Source organism: Moschus berezovskii, chromosome 21 (assembly GCF_049115385.1).
Source record: "Moschus berezovskii isolate FMDL1 chromosome 21, NW_MosBer_1.0, whole genome shotgun sequence".
NCBI classification, from domain to species: domain Eukaryota; kingdom Metazoa; phylum Chordata; class Mammalia; order Artiodactyla; family Moschidae; genus Moschus; species Moschus berezovskii.
This window is the reverse complement of record NC_142480.1, coordinates 4,979,844-5,004,850: the sequence shown is the minus strand read 5'-3', so window position 1 is coordinate 5,004,850 and position 25,007 is coordinate 4,979,844. Positions and strand designations below refer to the sequence as shown.

The 25,007-nt window shown below is 52.4% G+C and overlaps 1 protein-coding gene and 1 long non-coding RNA gene across 4 annotated transcripts in view; both read left to right on the top strand.

The window, feature by feature from the left end:
• Positions 1–25,007, top strand: part of WDR25 (WD repeat domain 25) — a 142,704-nt gene that overhangs the window by 7,836 nt on the left and 109,861 nt on the right. The gene's annotated exons all lie outside the window — the stretch shown is intronic.
• On the top strand, positions 14,257–24,100 carry LOC129550655 (uncharacterized). The gene is made up of 3 exons (XR_008684864.2): positions 14,257–14,421; positions 18,068–18,157; positions 18,282–24,100. It is a non-coding gene; the product is annotated as an uncharacterized LOC129550655 (long non-coding RNA).

The following is a 25,007-nucleotide window of genomic DNA, read 5'->3' as shown; positions in this document are numbered from 1 at the left end:
ACGAGTTTTGGAACAGAGGGCGTCCGAGTGAAGCCGTCGACTTGGGCCGTGGTTCTGTCGCGGAGCGGGTGGCAGTTGGGGAGATGAGGGCGCCCCGCGCGGCGGGTGGGGGAGGCCGGGTCGGGGGGACCGGGGAGCCGCCAGCCGGCAGTGACACCGCATGGCCACACGGGGGCGCAATTGCTCCACCTTGGGAGGCCGCTCAGGCGCAGGGACCGTGTTCCTGGTAAACCCACCCGCTGGGGGCAGTTCTCCGAGACCCCCTCCCTGGCTGCCAGGCTGCCTGTCAGTCCTGTCCCGGGGAGGGTGGTGTGTGCTGCAGGCAATGACCTGGTCTCGGGCCACTTGCTTGCGGCCAGGAGCCCTGTCCACTGCACCGTCCATTTCTTATGGTGGGGTGGCAACGGAGGTGGCCCCAGGGGCAGAGTGTGGCTGCTGTCGTGGCCACGGGGGTCCGTGTCTCCTGATCTTTTTACTGTGGTGTCTTGAAAATCAGGGCGTTTATAAGCATTAGAGGCCAAGGATCCAGGTCTTCTCTGCTTTATGATATCTGGCAGTTTTCAGTGACGGAGTCACATGGCAAATTGACGTTAAGCAGCTGTTCGGTGTGAAGACAGTGTGGCAGGGCTGGAGGAGCCGGGATGGAAGGTGGGTGGGGAGCAGCTGGGGGCTGGGGTCCCTCCTTGCTGAGACCTTGGTCGTGCTGGGCCCCCCGGGGTTTGTGTGTGGCAGCAGGCAGTCCTGGCAGGATGGTGTTATTTTCCCTCCCTGGTGTCAGCAGGTGGGCAGCGTGGGGGTCCCTGTGGTCTGGTATGAGATCGAGGGGCGCATGGGAGGAGTGTGGGCATGGAGTCTGGAGTGGGGCGGGGGTGCAGGCGGGGCTCCGGGGTGGAGAGCAGATGATGGGTGAGCAGCGAAGGAGCGCAGAGGTGGACGTGACTCGGGAAGCAGCCCCCACCCTGTGCTCCCCTTTGAGGGTGCCTCCCCTGCTTCTGCTTTGGCTCTGTCTCGCAGCATGCCAGATCTTAGGTCCCTGGCCAGGACCTAATCCATGCCCCCCGGCAGTGGAAGCCCAGAGTCTTAACCATTTGGCCACCAGGGAAGTCTCCCCCCACCCATCTTTTTTGGTTAAAGTTTGCCAGAGTGCCTTCTTGTCCCCAACCTGGTCAGGAGGGCTGGGGTCACAGGACTTGGATTCGGACCGTCCCTCTGCCACAACTTGGTGTGTGACCTCAGGCAAGTGACTTACCTTCTCTGAGCCTTAAGCTCTATATGTAAAGTGGACCCAAGGATGCATAAGCATAACCTGCTGGGTTTTGGTGAAAAAATGTGATGTTGGTTCTGAATCACCTGGTGTGACTCCTGGCTCTTGGCGGGCGCTCGCTGTGTGTTCATTCTGGCTCTCTCCCTTCCTCACCATGCCCCGGTATCTCATGCCAGCGACCTTGCCATGGGACTGGGCCTGCTACACCTTGTAGATTTTTAAGCTTCTTGAGCAGGGGAACTGTGTGAAATCCATTTTTACATTCTCCATAGCACCTGGTAGTAGGTTTTGTAACTGTTAAGTGATCAAAAAAGATTGGAAACGTTTTTTGGATTTTCCTTCCAGCCTTTGGGGAGAGGAGTCTTTACAGTGCACACATACTCTTTGCCACTAGGGGGCAGAGTGGGACAGGGTGAGTCGCCCCTCCAAGCTTCCAGAACGTGGAAGAATCCTTGATTCAAGGTAACGTTTACTGAAATACGATTTATTTTCTGATCAGGAGGAAAAAACACAACACAATCCATCTGGTTAATCTGAAGAACGTGGAGTGCCAGTTCCTTCATCTCCTTAAAAACGTAGCCTCGGAATTCATAAATTTCAATTGGGCACGTTACAGCGGAAACATACTTATTTTAATATGTTCTAAATGTTCCGTGAGCTGTAAAATATGCTTGTATTAGTTTTGAAAAATTTACAGCTAGAGAAATTAAGTAAAACAAAACAATGACTCATAATTCCGCACCGATGCTCTGTTTTCTTGCCCGACCCTCGGGCCCGCCCAACCCCACACCTCTGTTCTCCATGGTTGTAGTCCCAGCACGAATATCCTCCTGTGCATTCTTTTCATTTCCCTGTGTCCTCATTTGGCTCAACAAGCTTGAATACCCATTGCATGTTAAGGTAGAATTCAGACTTTGAGGCCCTTTTTTGAAGGGAAAAGTACAAACTGTGTTGTGCTTTTGACCAAACATGGGCAGCCCTGGTTGGCAGCCCCCCTCGCAGAGCCCTCTGCCAGACACTGGGAAGACCCCTAGAGGCATCCGGGCGTGTTTCTTGCTGCCTGGGACCGACTTTGAAATTCAGAAAGCAGAAAGAGGGAAGGTGAAAACAGAGATCCCTGACAGTCGGCTCCCAAGCCAGCAGCTCGTTAGCACGGGGCCCTCCCCGGTCAGGGCCAGTGCGCCTCCGGTGTTTACTGTTTAGGCGTGGGGCTGGTGCCCAGAGTGCACGTCTCTGCGGTTTGGAGTCGGCGCCCCCCCACCCCGTCTTTTGCGCCGGGGCATTTTTATACCGCTCCAGAAACTTTCCCCAAACATGTTTTTTCCTGACCGTCTTCAGATTCTGAACTTTGTTTGGTCATTTCCACGTTGTCCTGCCGTTTCCTGCTTTTGTTTTTCAAACAGTACTGCCGTGAACACGGCCGTGCGTCAGTGTGGGCTTTATTGCTGCCTTCACGCAGTAAAGGGGGGCTTTGGCCCGCCCCCCGTCTGCAGCTGCTGCCCTGTGGGTGTTGCCGAGCAGAGCCACCTTAGGTGGGCCAGCTTCGGTCTGTGCCTTTCTTACAGGAGACTCCTGGGTTCCCGGTCCCTGTGTCGCCTGGTAGCTGTCTGCCTTGGGGAAAATCACCTAGCCTCTCTGATCCCCTGTTTTTCTCACTGGTGAAATGGGGATGATGGCTGCCTGTTAGGGTTGTTGCCATTGGCAAAGCGATGAGAAGATGGAGCCCAGTGCCTAGCAGCGGGCAAGGCTGAAGACACAGGCTCCAGCCTTCCCTGCCCCCGGACCTGTTAATTAAAAACAACTGGAGGAGCCACGAGTCACCCCCAGTCCTCCGACTGGGTGCAGCTCCCTCGTTCTTGTGAATCTTTTCCCAGTCTGTCTATCGATAATGTATTTTTCAAGAGTTTTGATGTTACTGTTCCCAAGGTAGATACTTTTAAAATTTAAAAAGCTTTTGAGATTGTCTGTACCCAGCTACTCAGCCTCTCCCTTTTCATGCACTGCGCATTTGGAAGTTCCTCCTGGAGGGCTGGCTCCCTGTCTCCGAACTGCTGGCATCCGAGTGTCTCGTGGGTGAGAACAGGCCCAGCTGTGTCTGCCAGTCCGCGGAGCGTTTTTGTGTCTGAGCCTCCGACGGGGCGGTGGGTGGGGGGCGATGTCATCATCATCGGGGAAATCCAGCAGTGTGAGGGCCGGGCGGGCATGCCCGCACGGTGGGCCGCAGACCCCTGCCTCTGGCACAGATGAGAAGGAGGGGAGAGCCGACCATCCTGGGGTGCCCACCCCTGCTAGGCACGGCCCTCGAGCCTCCATCTCATGTGTTCAGCAGGTGTATGGCGCCAGCGCTGTTCTTCCCATTTCACGGGTGAGGAAGTTGAGGCCCAGAGGGTTAAGGGGTTTGTCCACGCTCACACAGCTGGCCGTCAGGCTCCAGAGCCTGAGCACACAGAGCCAGAGAACCTGCTCTGCTGCTCTGCCCCTGAGAATAAAGGATGGAAAAGCAGACCCCGTCTCCCGGCTGGTCCCCCAGCACTGTCCGGCCTTGGAGCCTTATGATTCCCGTAAAAGGGGCGTGAGGAGATGAGGTGATTTCCGCGGGGGCTCGGATTTGCATTTTTATGTATTACAGGACCCCGCTGATTTATCATTGTTAGCGTATCTGATTATATTAAGGTGTCTTAGATGTGCTTTGTAGAAAGTAATATATCTCAGATTCAAAGACAAGGAATTTATGGATTCAAGTGCCAGAGTGAGGGTTTTTATTTCAGTTTTGAAAGAATTATTCTTGATGGATTTTACAAAATGAGATTGAGAAATGATTTGATGTGTAGAGTGAGGAGTCTCGGGGCATTATGTAGATGATTGTCATTTTATTCCGAGCACGAGGCCGATCTATTGGAAACAGAGCCGCGCAGCTGGGAAGGAGGGCTGGGCTGTGGCGGTGGGCGTCTGGTATTTGGGGGCTGAACGGTTAACAGTGCATCGCGGGTAATTAGGAGAAGGCGAGGAGAGAATGGGTGGTGTGTGTGCGCGCGTGCGCGTGTGTGTGCGCGTGTGTGCGCGTGCGCTCGTGCACGCAGAGATCATCTCTTCCATCTGCACTTGATAGAAGCCCAGAGAGGGGAGCACACTTGCCCGGGGGCACACAGCGGGGTCAGGTTAGGAAGCGTTCAGCTACCTCTCTCTCTGCACCCTGTGTGTGCGCCTCTGTTCCCACCCTCGGAGTGTTCTCTCCTTCCTTGGAGAGTTCACCACCATCTCAGTGACAACAGGGCGGGGAGCAAGGGCTTCAGGCTGGTCGAGACAGCAGGGCTGCCGAGCCTCCAGGAAGAGCTGTGATTCCGGGCTGGAACCCTCTCCTCGTGGGAAGTGAAGTTTTGACACTCCTCTCCCCCATATGAAAGCTGCGATGTTTCTGAGGCCAACAAATGAGACATTTCCCACTTCTCCTGTGCTTGCCAGAAGGGCCTTGTAAGCTTGTGCCTGCCTCACAGGAAAAAAAACCCTGGGTTGAAAGAGGAATAAGAAAGAAAATTGTGGCAGAACCCAAGCTGTGCTTTCTGCCCTTGGAGAAATTCATTCGGGTTAGACTTAAGCAGCTCAGTGTCCCTGGTGCCGGATGCTGACGGGGAGAAAACAGCACCGTGTGAAGGTGCAGCCTCTGTCCTCGGGGAACCAGCCTCATCCAGGCCCAACCCACGTCATTAAGGGAAGAATAGAGCAATTGGGGAAAATGCTTTTAATGTAATTGAAAAATGCAGATTGCAAAATTGGCACATTTAGGAGTTGAGCCTAGCAAATTATTTCTTGCTGCTTTTAAAACTTGGACCCAGAAGACTCTTAAAAGGCCCCTGTCTCGTGCCCAGGGATAGCATTGTCCTTTTTCTTTAAAGAAAAAAAAAACATGACAGAAATGTAAGAGGCAACCATAGGCCCTCGGCTCAGACATAGTGACTGCGAGCATTCTACCGGTAGTGCGTCCAGCCTTTTTCCCACGTGCGTCAACCGATTTTAATCATACCCCTAGGTACTTTATTTTTGTAACCAGCAATTAAAAATTCCATGGAGGTCATTTCCTCTCCCAGTCGCTAGTATTTTTATCCCTGAAAAGGAGGAGTGGGTAAGTCACTCCAATCTCCAGTCAATCCTCTGCCCCCACCCCTGCTTCTGCCGTCTGTAGTCTGGCGCCTCTCCCAGACGGACGGACGCGGCCCTAGCGAAGACCCCGGGAACCGGGGGAGCGGGGCAGGATGCGGGGACCAGAGCCCTGGACCGAGGCCAGCGGGGTCGGCCCAGAACCCCTGGAAGCTTTCCTTCACATGGCTTCCCTTTGTCCAGCTTCCCGAAGTTTCTTTACGAGATAAGAGAGAGCAGGCATGCCTCAGCTCCCTCCCCACTGCCCACCCCCACCCAAGATGCCCTGACCCAGAGTGACACGGAGCCCGTTAGCTCTGCTTGGCCAGTACTCCTGGAGCCGATCCAGGCCCGGCCTCCCTCCCGAGGATGAGACGTGCGGACCTCGGCGCCTCCCAGGGAACAGGGGGCTGCATGGAGATATCAATAGCCCTCGGGGTTATTGCCCGGCAAGGGCTCTGACTCTGGGACTCTAATTAATTGGATTATCTGGTGTCCCTGGATTGAGCTTCTGATTTTTTCATATCTAATTTTCTATTGCTTTGCCTTCCTGTTTTATTTTTTCTTGGGGAAAATCTCCTCCACTTTTATCTTTTCAATCCTTACCCACCAGCCCCCTCACCTGCCCGCGGTTTTGTTATTTCTGCTGTCCTATGCTTAAGCTTTTTTCTCCCATGTATTCAGAGAAGTGTTCCCTTCTATCCTCCTTTTACATTCTAAGAGTTGTTTCTTGTTTTCTGAGTGTTCATTTCTAACCCTGTTTACAGTGGATTATTTTCATTGCTTACTGATAAGGTCTTTTCCTGGCTGAATTCTTTGAGAGTTTGCCGAAAATGCTCCTGTCTGTCTCCAGCCCCTTCTGTCTTCTTGTTTCCGTGTCTGTGATTACGTGAGAAGCATTCTGCTGTTTATTCTGATTCAGGAGGGAGATCCTGAAAAAGCTGATGTGACTGTGAGTGTGTGTGTGTGTGTGTGACATGTGAGGATGTTACAGAATGATGAGGTAGGGTAGACCCCCGAATGGCCACATCTCTGATGATTGTCTCTCGGCCTGGTAAGGAACCTTCCGCCCCCTGGGACGTGCTCAGCCCCTGTGTCCTGGCCGGAGCGAAGGCCGGGGCCTCTGTTCAGCACGCATGCTTCATTCCCAGTGCCGTCCTCCAGCTGGGTTTTTCACTCGTGTGCCGTGCATGTCTTTCCCTCTCAGCGCCCAGGTCTGCGTCCTTCTTTTGAGAGCCTCCTTAGCCTTCCGCTTGTGGCCCATGCCACCACTTCTTGTGTAGATGCGATTGCGTCTCTTCACCCTTGACAGCACTAAAATGATTACAACGTTGGCTAAGCGAGGGTTATCTTGTTTGGGAACCAAACGAGTTCATTTACGGGTGGCTCTCTTAGGACCGAGCCTGGCATCTCATGAACGCCAAATAAGTGTTTGTGGTTCTTACCCATTAATCTCCTGGAGTCTTGGCATTTCTCTTACCCGAGCAATTTACGTGCTAACAATATTGACCTGTCATCATAACTCGCCCCCCTCACTGCACCCCTCCCCCGCTGTGTGTTGCTTGACTTTAATATCTCATTATTTTACTTATTTTTTGGTCCTGGACCTAACATTATTTTGTGGTCCAGTTGGAGGGCCTCTCCCTTTGTAATTGTCCCCTGGCCTTGGAGCGTGTCACGACCCCCATCCCAGGTACTGAGGAACAGTCACCTATATTCCACCTCCATCTCGCAGTGATTAGCGGGAGCCAGTTTCAGTTCTCATCATCTCTCCCCGGCTCCCTGCGGGCCCCGGGCAGGCAATGTGGGTGATGGATGTGCGCTGGGTGCCAGGGATCGACGGCACGCAGGGAGCCGCCGCACCCCTTGAGGATGCCCGCCACCGACGGTTTAAAATGACCTTCTTCCCACTGGCTGACTCCGCAGGGCACGAATACACCACAGCCACCCAAACCATTCCTCAAAAAACAAATGTTGTTTTTGACCGTAAAAGAAATACGTACACACTATGGAAAAAAAACAAAAGCAGGAAGGCATAAAGAAAAAAATTGCCCATTGTCTTTCTACCCAGAAGCAATGACTGCAGACTTTTTAGTCTATTTCCGTCTACTCGTAAAAAAAAAACAAAACCCTGTTGAATTCCAACTGTACATATAATTTTAAATCCCCCCACCCCACATGATAGCAGCAGTTTTTAATAGTGTTGTTTATTGCAGTGGTGTTCAGTGTGTCTGCAAACCCCTGGGGGTCCTTGAGACCCTCTCATGGGGTCTGTGGGGTGAAAATTATTTTCGTAACAACACCTAGAAGTTCCTTGCCTTTTTACTCTGGTTCTCTCATGAGCGTACGTGGAGTTTTCCAGAGGCTGTGTGTGGTATGTGCTGTTGCAATTGATTAAATACAGAAGCAGTTATGAGAGCGCAGCTGTCTCGTATTAAGCCAGCCATTAACAAGATAACAGAAATATAAACAGTGCTTGCTCACTCGATTATTTTTATCTTGGACGACAGTTATTTTTCATAAGAAATGTTATCTGTTTTAACATGTAACAGCTTTATTATTGTTCCTTTTACATAAATTAATAAGTATTTTTCTGTGTCCTTGTTATAATTTTTAACCTGCTAAATGTGGAGGGGTAAACCGCGTGTAAACAGCAGCCTTTTGGAGCCTTCCCTGACTTTCAGTTCAGTTCAGTCGCCCGGTCGTGTCCGACTCTTTGCGACCCCAAAGGTCCCAGACTTTAGAGAGTGTCCGAGGGACCGAAGGGTTTGAGGGCCCCCGTTCGATTCACATCTGTACTTTCATGGGGCAGGGGGCGCTGTCTGCACTGTTGAAGATGGTGTTGCCTCCCAGCGCGGATGTGTGCCTGCAGGCCAGCCCAGGCTCCGCCACTGCCTCCACACCGCCTGGTCGGCTTTCCAAACTGTGTGACCCCTGTTCAGTCGTACAGGGTCCCAGCCTCTTGTGGTCCCCCTTCCCACTCCTCCCTGCCCCTCTTTTCTCCCCTTTAGGAAGATGATGCGACAGCATTACGGGATAATGGGGAAAAATCTCCCCGTGCCAATGTAGACTAAGAGTGTGATTATCCTTTTAACACCCTCCTGTCAACTTGTGGCCCGCATGGGCCTGTGTGTTTCACAGGGCGCGTGCACGGTTCTGCAGCCTGCTTTCCCACTTAACATTCTCTCCCAGCCTCTCCTGCCGCAGTGCCACCGGCTGCCTCCTCGTCTTTGGAGGGCCGTCAATTTCCGCGGGTTCCGTGATGCTCTATCGAGTTGATTAACTGTAATTTACTTAGCTGTCCTCGGACACTTAGGTGGTTGCTAATTTTTGCTATTATGGCTAATGCTGAAGTGGTTATCGTCATGCATGGAACCTTTTCTGTTGGATTATTTCTTTCGGATTGATTCCCATAAATGGGACTGCTGGGTCAAAGGGTTGTACATTTCCATGGGTCCAGATACATCTCCTGTCAGATTGCTTTCCAAAAGGATTATACCAATTTGCACTGCCACTGCAAAGCCTGCGTAATAACCAACTATTTTGCTTAACTATCATGCCTAGAATTTTCCTTTGGAGCCCCGAGGGGGCAGAGGCCCTTATCTAAGTGAGTGTGATCGGTAATTATTTGGACTGACACCGAGATTGCTTTGAGAGCATCTTTAACCTGCTGAGCCTAGGACTCTGATTCGCATACACGCTAGCATTAAAAGTTTCCCAAGCAGCAGTTTTTCTCTCTGCTCGCGGTGTATTTACACAGTCCTCGGCAACCAGAGGGAAAACTCAAGAGCTTTTATAAACAGAAGTGGTCTCTTTTCTGAACTAGTTGAAGTGTTATTTTGAAAGGCACAAAAACACAAATTAAAACTCATTTTCATTGTCACCTTCGGGTAGAAAAGTTGTTTGTTTTCGTCCCTCATCTCTCTTCCTGTTCTTTGGCTCTCCTTCCCAGTGTGTTCTGAAATGTCCTGATGCTCCGAGCCGGGCGGAGGGGGCCGGGCGGGACGCGCGGGGCTGCCCTCGGCACTGGCAGGGGCTGCGGAGGGGAGAGGAAGGAGATGTCTGCTGGGGGCTCGCAGGGGCCACTCAGCACAGGTGAGGAAGAACCTTCCAGTACTCGGAGCCGGTCGCCACGGGAGCGGCTTCCTCTGCGGGGCGCTGAGGATGGGAGGGTTCGGGGCAGGCTGGAGACTGCACCACTAGTGGGCAGGGAAGCCGCTGCAGGCTGGGCCGGGGGCTCTGAGGCCCCTTTCTTGGATGGCGGGTGCACAGCCCCCGACTTGGTCCCGACCTGCGGCGCCCCTGGCCGCCGTGCCGGTTCCGAACAAGGCCACGTATCCTCCCGGGACTCGTAGGGGCTTCCGTGTTCTCATCTGTGAATTAATTACCTCACCGGCCTGTAAAGATCAGATGAGGTTAGATGTGTGAAACCACTTTGTAAACTCTAAACCCTTACAAATGGAAGGTATTATCAAGAACTCCAAGCCTGGGTTTATTCTGTAATTGCCTCCTAAGCTGCGTTACTAAGCATGGGAGGCTTGCAATCCAATTTGCCTCCGGTTGCCTTGATTCGCTGAACAAATAATCTGGCTCGCGCCCACCGACGCCGGCAGGCTGCTCCGGGCACCTGGGCCGCCCTGGAGGTACCTGCCTATTTTCCGGCTCAGCAGCGTGACGTTGGCTGCTCCTAGTTGGGGTGTTGACCTGGGGGCGGCGTGGCCCGTGAGCCAGGCCTTCTAGACTCACTGCAGTGTGGCCGGGGGGTTGCTCAGGCCTTGTTTGGGGCTCTGTCAGTGGTGTGAGCAGCGAGGGCCCCAGAGGGGGCCTGGGTGTCAGAGTCCATGAGTGGCCCCTCTGGTCCGTGTCGGGAGACCTGCTTCCCCCAGTGCATTCTTCGGCTGGGTGTCTGTCCAGCCATCGATTGAACGCTGGCTCTCTGCAGGCTCAGAGGGGACCAGACACCCTTGCTGTCAAGAAGGCTCCTGGGGGACCGGTGTCAAAACAGACTGACGGTGTGACGGGCCCTGGGGCCCACCGGTGTTGGGGACCTGGTTGGCTCTGTTGGGGTTGGGGCAGAGGACCAACCAGGCTTCAGGGAAGGACACGCTTGAGCCGGGTCTCAGAGGATGGATGACAAGGGTGTTCTGGGTGCTGTGCTGGGGTGGGGGGGGTCGGGGAGGATGGGTCTGGGCAGTGTTGGGGCCTAGCGAAGGTAGCTGGGGTGTCTCTTGTGAGCTTTAGGCCTGGACAGTCAGTGGCAAGAGGCTGGCTGGGTCCACCCCACACTGGGCTTTTGCATCTTAATGACCCCCAGCTGGGTCATAGGGCAATCAGCTAAGCTCAGGTCCCACTGCAGTGGGGGTGGGGGGTGTCCACCCCAGCCCCCGTGCGTTCTAACTGTGTGGCTTTGGGTAACTTATATAACTCTTGGGACCCCAGCTTCTCCATCAGGAAAGCAGGATAATTGTAGCATCCATCTCAGTCGTCTGACAATGAAACAAGAAAACTCATGGAAAACTCCCTGAGAGCGTACAGCAGGCGCTCCCTAATGTCGGCTGGCCCCCTTGTTAGCCCCATCTCTATGCCTGTTTCACAGATGAGAAGATTGAGCAGAGAGGGGCGCTGAAAGATGGGCAGCTCCTCGGCACAGGGCTGGTACTTGAGCTCCCTTCTTTCTGCCTCTGCATTCTGGGCTTGTTCCCTGTCTGTGTCCTGCTTGGGAACTCTGGAAAGGTGTGTGGGCGGGGCGGCAGGGTGGGGCAGGGGGGCAAGGCCCTTGATCTTTGTGAGTCCTTTATTTGTTTGGTTTTGTTTTGTTCTTGGGCCACACCCTGCGGCATGTGGAACTTCCCCGACCAGGGATCGAACCTGTGCCCCCTACGTTGGAAGCTGCTGCTGCTGCTAAGTCACTTCAGTCGTGTCCGACTCTGTGTGACCCCATAGACGGAAGCCCACCAGGCTCCCCCGTCCCTGGGATTCTCCAGACAAGAACACTGAAGTGGGTTGCCATTTCCTTCTCCAATGTGTGAAAGTAAAAAGTGGAAGTGAAGTCGCTCAGTCGTGTCCAACCCTTAGCGACCCCATGGACTACAGTCTACCAGGCTGCTCCATCCATGGGATTTTCTAGGCAATAGTACTGGAGTGGTTTGCCATTGCCTTCTCCGATACATTGGAAGCACAGGGTCTTAACCACTGGACCACCAAGGAAGTCCTCTTTGTGAGCCTTGACTAGTTCCTCTGTGAAATGAGAAGACTGGTAAATTCCATAATGGCAGGGAATTTATTTTCTTCCTTTGTTGTATCTCCCCTTTGGGAAGAGGGCTGATCACATAGTAGGTGCTTTAAAAGCACCTGGGAATGAATGAATAACACCTACTCAGTCCCACACCCTGGTGGGCCCCTTGGACCTCAGGGGCACGGAGACTCTCGGGGGTGTTCTTGTCCACACACCTCGATGCCCTCTGCACCTCTGATCTGTGCAGGAAGCGCCCCGGTGGAGTTGGCTGGGCTGGGGAAGGGGCTTGGAAAACCAGAGTGGAGCTGGAAACCAAGTCAGAGTGAGGCTTGCTCTCCATCCGTCAGGATATTTGCGTTTCCACTCTCGGGTAACGCGCCCGGGCCGATGCTCGCAGCCTCTGCATTTGTTTATTTGTTATTTATGTATAAATCATAAATCCAGAAAAGATTTGAGGAGGCTTACAATAAAAGACACGCACACGGTGAAGCTGTTAAGACAGAACAGACCGTGAAAAGCCACCCTGGAAGGAGAAGGAGGCTCATAAATCAAGCTCAGGGCCGAGCGCCGCCACGGGGCTGGCCGGGCTCTGCATGTGCTCGCGGCTCCCTGGGCGGGGGCGCGGGCTGCCCAGGCTTGCTGCCTGAGCCTGTCTCCACGGCGAGCGGCCCTGCGTGGGGATGTGGGCCAGACGCTGGCACTGCTGGGGCAGGCGTTTTCCCCCAGGGCCTTGGCCGCCCCATGGTGAGATCGGAGGGTCAGAGTGGAGGCCCCGGGCAGTCATGTAGGGTTAGTCTGAGGAGCTGACATGCTCTCCCGGGGCCCCTGGGCCGACCGCCGGGGCTGCCCCTCACTTTTCTGCACCTCAGTTGCTGCCTGCCACTTAAGTGGTGCCAAGACTCAGCGGACTGTTTAAGGCCTTAGCACGTGGCCTGAGACCTGGCCCTTGGCGAGCACAGTTGTCGCGAATCTGACCCTGTGTGGGCTGTGATTCCTGGGGATAAGTGTGGTCCTGGGCAGGTCCTCACCTGGGTTCAGAGGAGGCCCAGCCGGAGGGGGTGGCAGGATGGGGTGCCCCTCCGGTTCCCCCGGCTCCGTCTGTACTGACGCTGTGGACACCGAGCCCGGCCTGTTCATTATTGCTTATAAACACTCAAGGAGTTCGAAGCGAAGAGAACATACTTTTTAATTATTTCCCTGCTTGTCTCCAGCAATGCTGTTGTCAAGGAAACCGAAACCTTTGAAAAGCTTTTCAGCTTCCCGGTTGGAAGAGGATACTCGCGCAGGGCTCATGTTGTTTGTGGAAATGGACCCGTCATTCTGTAACAGAATCTGTTTCTCTTAAAAGGGCTTGCTGCTTTAGCGTCTCACAAATAGAATCTTTTTGACCCTTTCACAGAAGATGGAAGGTTGTGTGCTGGTATTTTCTCTTTTAAAAGAGTTGCCCTCATTCTTGACTCCCAAGTCTTTCATTCACTGACCATCTGTTGCAAGACTTGGGTGCTGGGGTGAGCGTGGATACAGGGCTGGATTCAGCATCTCACCTTTCCTCGAAAGACGCTTGGTCTCTTTTTGAAAAAGAAACAGGTGGACATGTATTTCCATCCCATCAAAACCCTGCTCTGGTGGGTGGAGGAGAAGGTACCCCCAGGGCACACAGGATAGTCCTGGAGGGGGTCCCGTTTCTGTGAGAGTCACATGGGCTCTTAGAGGATGCACAGAATTCGTTCTGCAGCAAAGAGGTGGAAGTGCATTGGGGAAGAGGGAATAGGCCGTGTGAAGGCTGGAAAGCATGGAGGAACATGCAGACTGCAGGGCTGTCGGCAGGGCTGGTGGGTTGGACCCAGAGAGCCGGGGAGCGAGGCACTCTGGAGAAGATCTGGGAGAGAGGAAGTCAGGAGTGTGGTGTGTGAAGAGGCTGTAAAGGCAGATTCTCGCAAGCCTCTCCGTTTCTGCGGATCAGAGCCCTTGCTCCTAGGTGCACGGGGCACGTCTCTCCCTGCATCCCAGCTCCAGAGTACAGCGGCAGTGCTAACACATTCCGAGTTTAATAATTCACTTTTGTTGCAGGAGCCCAGCTTTCGCCGTAATGTTTCAGCCAGCCTTCCAGTGAAACTTTATGATAGTTAAACCCTATCAAGGGCACTGGTTTTATATAAAAAAGATAAATCACTTAGAAAACAACAGCCCTTGTTGTTCTTCTTTTAAAACTTAAAAAAAATAATTTTAGACTTACAGAAGAGACGTGCTTGTAATTCAGAGAGTTCCAAGGTGCTAGTCTGCAAGCTTCCCCGGCATCTTATACAACGCTGATGTGTTTGCCAAAACCAACATGTTAACATCAGTGTAAATCCATTCGCTAAACTGTAAGCTTTGTTCAGATTTCACCAGTTTTCCCTCTAATGTCCTTCTCTATTTTAGGATCCAACCCAGGATCGCAGGTTGCATTTAGAGCTCTTGTAATTTTTACTTGTTAATTATTGTTTTTTTTGTGGGGGAGGGGGTGGAGGTGCTGGGGAGTGGACTGAATCTTGTCCTGGCCACTTATTCTGAGCTTTCCCTTTTACTGAGGACCGCCCTCCCCCCACCCCCCGCCCCCGACTTCCAGGCCTGGCTGGTGGCCCAGGTCAGGGCCCTACAGCCAGGCTCTGGCTGGACATGTTTTGGTTTTCAAGACCCGTCTCCTCGTGCAGCCGCGAGCAGGACCAGCAGGTTTGCCTGTTAATGAGGCTCCGCGAACGCGCTCGCTTTATCAGGCGCCAGTGGGGCCGCGTCCTAATGGTTGCAGGTTAGTGATAACAGGTCTCTCGGGCCTTTGCTTTTCTCTTCCCTTTTTTCCCTTCTGGATTTAACCCAGCCAGACCTCTGGGCGGATGTTGACGTTACTGAGAGTTTGGAGTCAGACCTCGCACCACATTCACGTTCCGGCACAGCTTTCCGGGGGTTTATCAGATAATTGAGTGTGTCTTGAGGCAGCAACCGAGAGTTGAAATGGGTTGCATTTAACAAGTGGGAGCTGGAGGCTCTTTGCACGCAGATGGACGCGCACCGTGGGTGGTTTGGCCTCACGGAGCCCGCGCCTCCTCCTCCCGCCCCTCCCCTCCAGTCCCCTCTCTCTCCTCTCTTTGTGTACTTTCCCTGCCTTCCTCGCGGCCCGTCCTCGCCTGCCCTCGTCCTAGCTTTTCCTCCTCTCTACCCGCCGCTTCCTCCTGCCTCCCCCCCCCCCTCGTTTCCTCCTCCTTTCTGTGACAGGCCAGTGAAGCTGTTGCCACGGAAACAGGAGCCCCAGCAGAAGCTTTGCTCTGCGGTCTGGATGCTTCTAACGATGATGACGCAGATAATGTTGAGTTCTAGAATCAGCTGAGCCCCCGGCCTGTGGCCTCCGGAGCCCCTTTAATTTCCAAAGGCCACGCTAGTGCTACGGCTCATAAATCTGTTCAGTAGATGGTCATTTTTGATATGGCAACTTCTAAATTTGAGTAATCCACTTTCCCATGGCTCCAGAAGACTAGTTGCAACCCGTGTGAAAAATCCTTGGCTGAATTTACTTAACGGGGGGGAATCACAGGGGAAAGAAAGGCAGTGTGTGGGGGGGTGGCCAGGTTCCCAGGGTGATTTTACTTTCCCTGTGGGAAGCGGGTGCACCACACTAGTTGCATTCCTGGCATGGATGGCTGACTGCTCTTTGAGGAGGTTGGGAGAAAGAGAAGTATAGTTGGGACCTTAAAAAAAAATTGTGATACTCAGTTTCACTTGACAAATTCCGGGACAGGTGCTGCTCCCCTGGAGAAGCCCATGCTTGAGCAGCAGAGCGTGTGTGTGTGTGTGCACACACGCTTTACTGCAGAGTCATATGCCCTGGTATTTGTCATAGCAGTCCAGTGGGTCTGGGTGTTGTCACTTCTGTGGAGTGACGTGTGTGTGTGTGCATGCATGTGCACTCGTGTACACACGTGCACTCGTGTACCCACACACGCCTCACTGCAGAGTCGCATGCCCTGGTATTTGTCTTAGCAGTCCAGTGGGTCTGGCTGTTGTCAGTACTGTGGAGTGGCCTGCATACCTGCATATTAAGTAGGCTTCATGTTTCCCCCCACTCGCCCCAAGGACTTCGTGGAGCTGGTTTGTATAGTGATGGCACTGTCGCTCCTTTCTGTTTGTTCAGGGTCTGACTTAGACCCAGCGTGTTGGCATTAGCTTGGACTTGGAGTTTTGCCATCTAGTCAACACCAGCTAATAGCCCAGCAGGGGAGACTTAGTTCCTGGATTACATTTAAGTTAGTACTTATTCCCAAAGGTAACTTTGCTTAATAAAAACCTTAAGCCTTTATTACTGTGCTTATGGGTATCTTAGCTCCGGGGTGTAAAAATAAGACTTATAAAATCCAAACATTATTTGTGGAAATGCAAAATCATTTTCATTAATAGAGGGTGTGATAAAAAGCAAAAGGCGCTTCCCGTTGGTGCCTAAATGGTCTTGCTGCACTTGGGTCTTTTTATTTTCATAGTCATTTCGAGCTTATTTAAATATCATCCTTTCAGCAGTGAATTTTAAAGGAAGGAAGCTTTGGTGTGTGAATAACTTTACAACAGCCCACAGTACTTGCGGCCAGTTGCTATGACTTAAGTTGATAATGTACCCCACACAGCAGTCGTTAATGGATGATAATCTGGAGTGTTTTTGTTGTTGTTTTTATTTTAGAAGAAAGGTTTGAAATTAGCATAGTAAATCTCTGTGGGATCTTTGCAAATAAAAGAATATTCACGTTAAAAACAACTTTCAGGAAAGATGTATGGTAATGAATAAAACATCAGTGAGTGAAAATAAGCGTGTTTAATTATTCAAGTAGAAGTAGTAATTTAAACTAATTATTGCTTGCGGATTTCATAATTCAGTTTTTGTCTTGCAATAATATTTCCTCTGGGCCTCCGGGGCGCGTCGGCGGCTGCTCCCGTTCACGGGGCGGGTGGGGGGTCCCCCTCCCATACTCAGCCCTTGCTCCTCCAAGTGTCTGTGTGGCTTCCATGGTGGCCTCGGGGGGTAGTTAAACAGTACCCCCGCCTTGTACTGCTTAACTAAACACTCCTTGCTTATTGCTTTCTCCCATTGCTTCAGGGGGTCTTAGTCCAGTCCTGCCCATGAGCCCTCAGTGTCATGGGGGCAAGACCCCCTCCTTCCTGAAGTGTCTTTGCTCTCTCTGCACCACCCCCCCTATTGCACAAGCCATGTCCCCACGCCCCCCAGTTCCCCAGGAGCAGGTCCTTGCCCTCCTGGGCTGTCCCACGTTCCCTCTGCTGAATAGCCTTCCCTCACCCCCTGCCGGAACCGATCATTCCTTCCTCCTCATCGCTTTGGACCAGTAGGCTCTCGTGGCCCATTAAGAACAAATAACTGTGAGGACTTCCTGGCAGTTCAGTGGTCAAGACTCCACAGTTGCACTGTAGGAGGGGCACGGGTTCCATCCCTGGTCGGGGAAGGGAGACCCCACATGCTGTGCCAAAAACAATATATTTTGTTGTTCGTTCACAAGTTTTTTGTCTTCTCTAGCTTTTCACTTTGTTTCTGACTCTAAACGGGTTCGTAGAGAGGAGTTGGAGGGCACGGGAGAGGAGAAGGAGCAGGGGACAGTGACTCACTCGACACTCACACCCCTGGCTCTCTTCTTCCTGACATGCCCTCTCAGCATCCTCTGTGTTCAGGCACCTGCCATTTTCCCCCTGGAATTTGGGGTGTCATCTTAGTACAGACTCCTGCGGGGGGCCCCAGTTCACTCTCCTTGGTCACCTTCCTGGGGTCTGACTGGCATTAGTTGGCTCTGGGGAAAGCGTAGTTAAGTGTCGGATGGGACTTGTGCTGAGCGCGTGAGGCTTTTAAAACCCGCTGATGACCGGGAGCTCCCTGGTGGTCCAGTGGGAAAGATTCCACGCTCCCACTGCAGGGGCCCGGGTTCAGTCCCCGGGCAGGGGATTAGATCCCACATGGCGTGACTAGGAGGTCGTATCGCCACAACTAAAGAACCTACGTGCCGAAACTGAGACCTAGCACAGCCAAATTAAAGGAAAGGAACAGCCCAGTGCTTCCTGCTGCTGCCGTGCATGCCTGCAGCGGCCTGGGGGCTTAGAAACCTCCGCAGGGTGCACGTGTGCTGCCCTGAACAGGTCTTGACGATTCAGGTGGTTTATTATTCTGCCCCCCAAAAAGTAAAGGGAGGAAAGCTTTCTCTTTGTAACTTCTTCTTCCCAAGTGCCCTCTGTCAAAAGGTAGTGACATCTGCTCTCCTGACAGGTGACAGGCATTATATTACCTTGGTATAATCACCCACCGTTCCATCTCACGCGGAAAAGCTTTCCACCTGTCAAGTCAGGAAGAACAGCTTTTACTTAAGACGCTCCCCCGCCCCTCATCTTTTCTTTGTTATTACTTTTTTCCTAAGAAAACAACGCTGTGATCCTACGGGCACGATCTGGGCGAGCGAGTGACTCATTTCTCTGTGCAGTTATCCCTGTGGACGGGGGCAAGACAGGTGAGCCTTGGGGGCAGAGCATGGTAAGCCAGCGGTCAGGGGCCAGGGGCCCACGTGTGGGTCAGTGTGTGCCAGCTGGGACCCTGAGCACGTCAGGCCAGCTCTGGCTCTTGTTTCTTGTCAGGAAAACGGGCGGCTTCGACGGCTCTCCAAGGCCTTTTTTAAGCTGAGTGGTGTTGTGATCTGCAGACTAACTTCAGCCAAATGAGATAATGAGAAGATTACAGGTGTCACCCCAGCTCTTCCGGGCAGAGTTGCTGAAATGAGCTTTCCTGATTCCGAGTAGGTTTTCTCTCCACGTGACCTCCCGAGGACGTCACTGAGCAAGCAGGGAAGCTGCTAACACCTTGTGACCCCCTGCCTCCCGGCACATGCAGTCAAATGCCAGGGGACTGGACCTGAGGCAGCAGCATGGAGCGGGTCCTTCTCTCTCCGAGGAACTGACGGCTGAGTGTCACCACATTTGTGACCTTTCTCGCGGAGCTCAGGGCCTCCACAGCACAAGGGCCCAAAAGATGGTTGTTGGGGTGAATGAAAATGTCTCCTATGGATTGGATCTCATGTCTCTTTTTTTAATTGTAAGCCTCCTCAGGAGAAAGAAACCATTTTCACTCATTTCATTAAAAAGCAAACTTATTTTTAAGAGTAGAAATGTTGATTTGGCCTAAAGGTTTTGTTTGGGTTTTCTGTAAGATGGGAATGGAAAAACCCGAACGAACTTTTTGGCCAACCTGATACATGAGTTTGGTGTAACATTAAAAAGAAATGGGTGAGCTGTTTTTTTATTTGTATTTTTTTTTTTTAGTTTAAATAAGTTGAAAAAAAAGGCAATTAAAAGGAATCAAGGCAGGCAAAGGATGTACAGAACAAAGCAGGTCTCTTCCTCTCGGCCACTCTGGCTCCAGGCCCCCTGTCCTGGGCTGGGGAGCCAGTCCTCACTCCTTTCTAAATCCTGGGGTGCACCCAGCCTGACTGCAGAAGCAAAGGGACTTGGGCTCAGTCGAATTACAAGGACCCAGCTGCCTTTCCAACCAGAGCACGTATAGCCAGATATTGAGGGAGTGAATCGGAGGGAAAGGCTTCAGAATTGTTGGGACCGGTGGGGCTCCTGGAAGAAGCTGGCCGAGCTGTTCCTGAGCTGTGCTCTCTCCCTGGGGCCTCGGGAACGTCGTCGGCCTCTGTCCCGTGTCACTCCACCTGCACACTTCTGCACACTCAGCACGATGGCAGTCGTGAGTGATGCCCGGAGCTTGGCACAGCCGTGGTAACTCCTGGTTCCTTCCCTGCGCCTAAAATTCAGGGCGGAGCATGAATATGCACCATTCCGCAACAGTAATGTAAAATCATTGTGTAGGTGTGACTCCATTAATAGAGTGCTGATTAACTGATCTTCTTAGGAGCCCATTTGTTGCCCGGAGTGAAGCTGGATGGAATGAAGTGGAATTAGAATGGCCAGCCTCCCCTTCTAATTGAAACGCACATAAAGTGCTCGGCCCTCAGACTTGCATCGAGATGATTGCAGCGATCAATATTCCAGTTTGCTTGGTTGGCAGCTTCCGGGGAATAGAGTGGATGACGGACCTAGGGAAGCATGAAGTTAATTCCCGTTGGCCTGGTTTCTGGCTCGCCTGAGAAAGTGTCTTGGGGCACTGGGGGCCACGCTGGTGTGGAATTGATCATGGCCTGCGTCTCGTACCACCAGAGCTCAAGGGGAGATTGACTTCCGGTGGGAGGACAAGTCCATTTGCTGAGACCCCACCACGTTCCCGGCTCAGTGCGTGGCATCACACACACGCTCGCTCCTCCCCAAACCTTGAGATGTTGATGGCACCACGGGCCCAGCTTGTTAGGGGAGCCCTGGGGCGTGTGCCGTGTGGACTCAGCAAGACGGTGGCGGCATTTGGGAGCGGAGTGAGTTAAGCGCAGACAACAAAGTTTTCAGAAGTCCTCGCAGGGAAAGATCGATGCTAGGCTGAGCCTGCAGTTAACATCTTAATACCACCAGGGAGTGTCTGAGAGGTTAGGCAATGATGTATACGCAGTGCTCAGATGTTTAGTTTGCGTTGTGTCCTGTATTCCTGAGAAGCCGCTTTCAGATTCTCATTGACGTGTTCACAGTTTTGCGGGTAATTGTTCTCCTTTGACATGAATAGCCCTCCCCTCCTGTTTGCTCTCAGGCCCACATACCGCTCCTGGTCCAGGAGGCAGTGAGGGAGAGCTTCTAATTCAAAGCCCTGTTCGTCTTCCTAAGTCAGGTGAGATGGTGTTGGAAAGTCATCTTGGCTCAGAGCAGCGAGGCTGGCCTCCTGGGCAGTGGTCATGGGCAGGGGCAGAATGCTTCCTTTCAGCTCCCTGATTCCTGCCTCAGGGTGCCCTTGTTGGAAGCCAGTGCGTTCCCAGGGCAGCTGCCGCTGGTGGCTGCTTATTACATGCAAATCAGAGTAACCTTTGAGGCCACATGTACACTAGGAGCCCTGCTGTGTTCTTCCTAGAGGTTTTGGTGGCAGCTGTCCCCTAAAGCATAAAATTACTAAGAGTGGGGACCACAGTCTCACAGTTTGGTGCTCAAACAGGCCCCGATGGCCAGTGTTGCTGGACTGAGTCTGGGTGCCAGAGGCTGGAGTGGGGACAGAGATGTGGCCAACCCCTCCCCTGAGAGCTTATGGTGTCTGGCCAGCGTCCAGAAGTCCTCGTAAGGTGGGCTATAGAAGGGGCCCTTGGCTGGTGTAAACCAGGTGTTGGGAGCAATGAGGAAGAGGACCAGTCCTGATGGGGGTGGAGGGGACACTCGGGCTTGTCCTGGGGGTTGGGAGATGATTGGGGTGGGAGAGAGGCAGGGCAGGCTGAGGACCTCTGCTGGTACAGAGCAGAGATGCCCACACAGCAGGTGGTGAGGAGGGGTCTGGGGCAGGGAGCAGTGGACAGGGCAGTGACCTGCAGTGGGGGATCGGGGCTTTGTGGGGAATACGGGAGGGTCTTGGGTTTTTTGCATAAGCACTGGGAGCCTTGGAGAGTTTGTTTACTGGTGCATGTGGAGTTGAGGGAAGCCCCCCTGCAGAGACCCCTTCTGAGACTCCTGTGATCAGTTAAGACCTTTAAGATGGAACAGATGGGGTAGGGTCGTGTCAACCCGACTTCAGATAGCTTTACCCATTCCTTTATTGTATACTCCCAAGATTTCAGTATAAATGTAATTAAAATTTAGGGGCTTAAAAAATGCCTGCATTTACTGAAAACCCGCTTGTACATATATTGAGTTCTGATATTGCCTGGCCGTGTGTGGTGGTTGTTAGGGATGAAGAAATCTGAGGTGTGGGGAGGTCAAGATCTCTCTGGAAGATTCCATAGAACCCCCACCCCCCAGTGCTGGATCTGTTCCTTCCGGTGCACCCCCCCCACCGCCCCCTGCCCCCAGTCTCTGAAGCCGAAGGCAGCCGGGGTGATGAGTGTTTACGCAGCCTGCACAGGGCTCGGTGACGCAGCAGAGCCGCAGAGCTGCCGGGTGACTCATCAGACCTTTCTAGACACCGTGGTATTTTGCTGCTCTGAAGGGACGAGAGCAATTAGCCGTTAACGCTGGCAGATGACGCCGGAAGAGTACAAAGCCTTCCCTGCTTGTCTTCTCTGTGTCTTGGGTGTTTTCTTTTGCTTTTTTTTTTTTTAAAGCCATGTGAATTATTGTATTTTTAATAATGTTTGTTTTCTTCTGATTATTAAAATAATGTATGCTTATCATAGAAAACACATAAATGCATTAAATAGGAAATAAAATGCATGAATTATTTTTCCATTACAGTCTTATTAAGAGCGTTTTGCTTGTGTGAAGGAAATTCAGAGCACTCGACTTATTTTCTTAGAGGAGCCTGTTGAGATAACTCAGATCGTTGGTTTGCAACCTGTGCTTTGGCTGGGGGAGGGGGGAGCTCCAAGGGCTTCGTGGAAATTTTCGGGGGCTCCCTCCAGGGAGGGTGAGCTGGAGGGCTCCAGCTCTCTCCCTCCCCCCACCCCCATAGCTCTGCATTATCTGTCTCATGACTGGGCTTCCTCACATGGCTGCCTTGGAGCAAATGGCTCCGTGACTTATCAGGCTGGGGTCTCAGTGATCCGGGTCCAGCCTGTCATTTCGTGAGCATGGAGTCTAACCCCGGGGGGAGATGTGTCTGGCCTAAGGTGACATGGGGGCTTGGGGCTCATCTCCATGCTTTGTGACGCCGCACTGCCTTTTAGAATATGAATCACAGACGTTGGCAGGCTTGAGTGTCGTTGTCATAAGCTCTGTCGCCAGGCAGAGACTTCCCCCCCGCCCCCAGGAGGCAGAGCAAGGGTCCCTTTGGAAGACAGGGGAGACCTCGGAGCAGCTGGCGCTTGAAAAGATGAAAAGTAAAAGCCCCATCATTGCCGTTAGGCCCACAAAGGAGGAGAAATTGCTCTGGGTGATCCCTGGTTGTATGAATAATGAGAAGAAATTAAGTAAAGGCCGTGTTTCCTGACACTGATGTATTAGAACACGGAGTAACTTTTTACAGGAAATTGGAACAGGGATCCCTTTAAATTGAATTTGAAGCTGTGAATAGCAAACCTACATTGGCCCTGCGTGTCCTAATGCAAGTGAAGGAAGCCATTTGCCGGGTAAGAGTTAAGTACTTTAGGGATACAGGTTAATGTTGAGGCCAACATGGCGCAAGTTAATAAATTGCCTCTCCCGTGTATTTGTCTGTGAAGACGCCGAAGAGTAATTTGCTTCCCGCAGAGCCGCGCCAGAATTCTCCCACTTATTTTATTAGATTTTTGGCCCAATACATTTGTTCCCTCTCATTGGTTTTGTTGATAATAATTACCCACCCGCCCTTCCATTTCCCCATGGGTCGCTTTCGATTTTAATTGTTTGCAAGTAGCCGAAAAAAAGTTTACCGTTTTAGAAAAGAAGTGTTTCAAAATAAGCCTCCGGGCCGGAGCCCTTCTGGGCTTCCAGGAGAGAGTTAAAGCTCTGTCTCTCTGAGGATTCTGGGGATGGCAGCCACTGAGATGAGGGAAAGGGCCCCCTCCGTCCCCCGTGGGAGGACCAGCCCCTGGCCTCGGGGCTCTCTGGGAGCTGCTGCTTGGAGTCGGAGATGCCACGGGCCTCCCAGGGGAGGCTGGAGGCCACACACGCGGCCTGCACCATGCTGCGCTGCCGAGGCCCAGCTCCTAACCCTACCCGCCCAGGGGAGACGGCCACTGGGAGAGGCAGCCGCTGCCCACCAAGGGCCTGCAGGCGGCAGACCGCATGCCAGGACTGCCCTGCCTAGCTCACAGCCTAGTAAATTCATTGCTTAACAAGGTCATTCTACAAAGTGAAGTGCTCTTTACTGGGAAGTAGAGAAACATGGCCTGTGGGTACAGGAGTAGTCATGTACGGATGTGAGAGCTGGACCATAAAGAAGGCTGAGCGCTGAAGAACTGATGCTTTCGAGCTGTGGTGCTGGACAAGACTCTTGAGAGTCCCTTGGACTGCAGGGAGATCAAACCAGTCCATCCTAGAGGAAATCAACCTTGAATATTCATTGGAAGGACTGATGCTGAAGCTGAAGCTCCAATTCTTTGGCCACCTGACGTGAAGAGCCAACTCATTGGAAAAGACCCTGATGCTGGGAAAGACTGAGGGCAGGAGGAGCAGGGGGTGACAGAGAATGAGATGGTTGGATGGACATGAGTTTGAGCAGACCTGGGAGATAGTGAGGGCCAGGGAATCCTGGTGGGCTGCAGTCTGTGGGGTCACAGAGAGTTGGACAGGATTGAGTGACTGAACAGCAAGGGGAGAACCGTAAACAGACAGCACGCAGGCCGAGGTCGGAAACGCGAGGGGAGGACCCGGGACCGAGGGTGAGGCGCAGGGCAGGCTGCAGGCGTGGAGGGCTGGGCTTGGTGGTGGTGGTGGGGGGATCGATGTGGCAAGAAGGGGAACGAGAGGCTGGGTTGGGCCCCGGGTTGTCCTCAGAGAAGTAGGCGTTTCAATTACAGTCAAGTCTGTCAGGTTTCTTAAATGATAGCACACTCTTAATTTTGGAGCACAAAGATTAAGCAGATCTTTTGATATTTTGTTTACCACGTAATTTGTTTTAACCATCTGCCCATCACACACCCACACACACACAGAGCCTCTGGCAAGTCAATTAGCACGCAGTGCATTTAAGAAGGCCATGCATTTATGCTGGTCTTGAGCTCCAGCTTCTCAGCTCTGTGATGCTGGGTGAAAAGTTGTTTGATGCCTCAGTTTCTTCACCTGTAAAACAGAGAAAATGGCACAGAGGGTCTCAGTTTACAGCAACGTTAGTGTCAACAGTAACATCTCTCATGTTTCTCTAGGCCAGAGGGAGCCCCTGAGTGGTCCTGTTTACTAAGGAGTTCGGGCCAAACAACTTATTGTGTGTATTCCTAACAGCTTGGCACCTGTCGGGCACACACAAGTTCTCCAACTTGTCAGAGGCAGGTCGGGCACTGCCATCCTCATTTCCTGTTCCACATGGAACTTCGTGTGCGTGCTCAGTTGCTAACTTGAGTCGGACTCTTCGCAACCCTGTAGACTGTAGCCTGTCAGGCTCCTCTGTCCATGGGATTTTCCAGGCAAGAATACTGGAGTGGGTTGCCATTTCCTTTTCCAAATCTTCATGTGATACTTGCTTTTCATCACAGAATCCCTGAAAACCCAGCTTTACGTAGATATGACATCATGGAATATAGAAAATGCAGAATGATCTAACACTGCAATGGGTATCTATCTCAGCTTGCAGTCTGCATGGTATCAACAGATAGGACTGTGTTTCCTTTAGAAAGTTAGAATCTCTCTTGACACCGCTGTGACATGCCCACA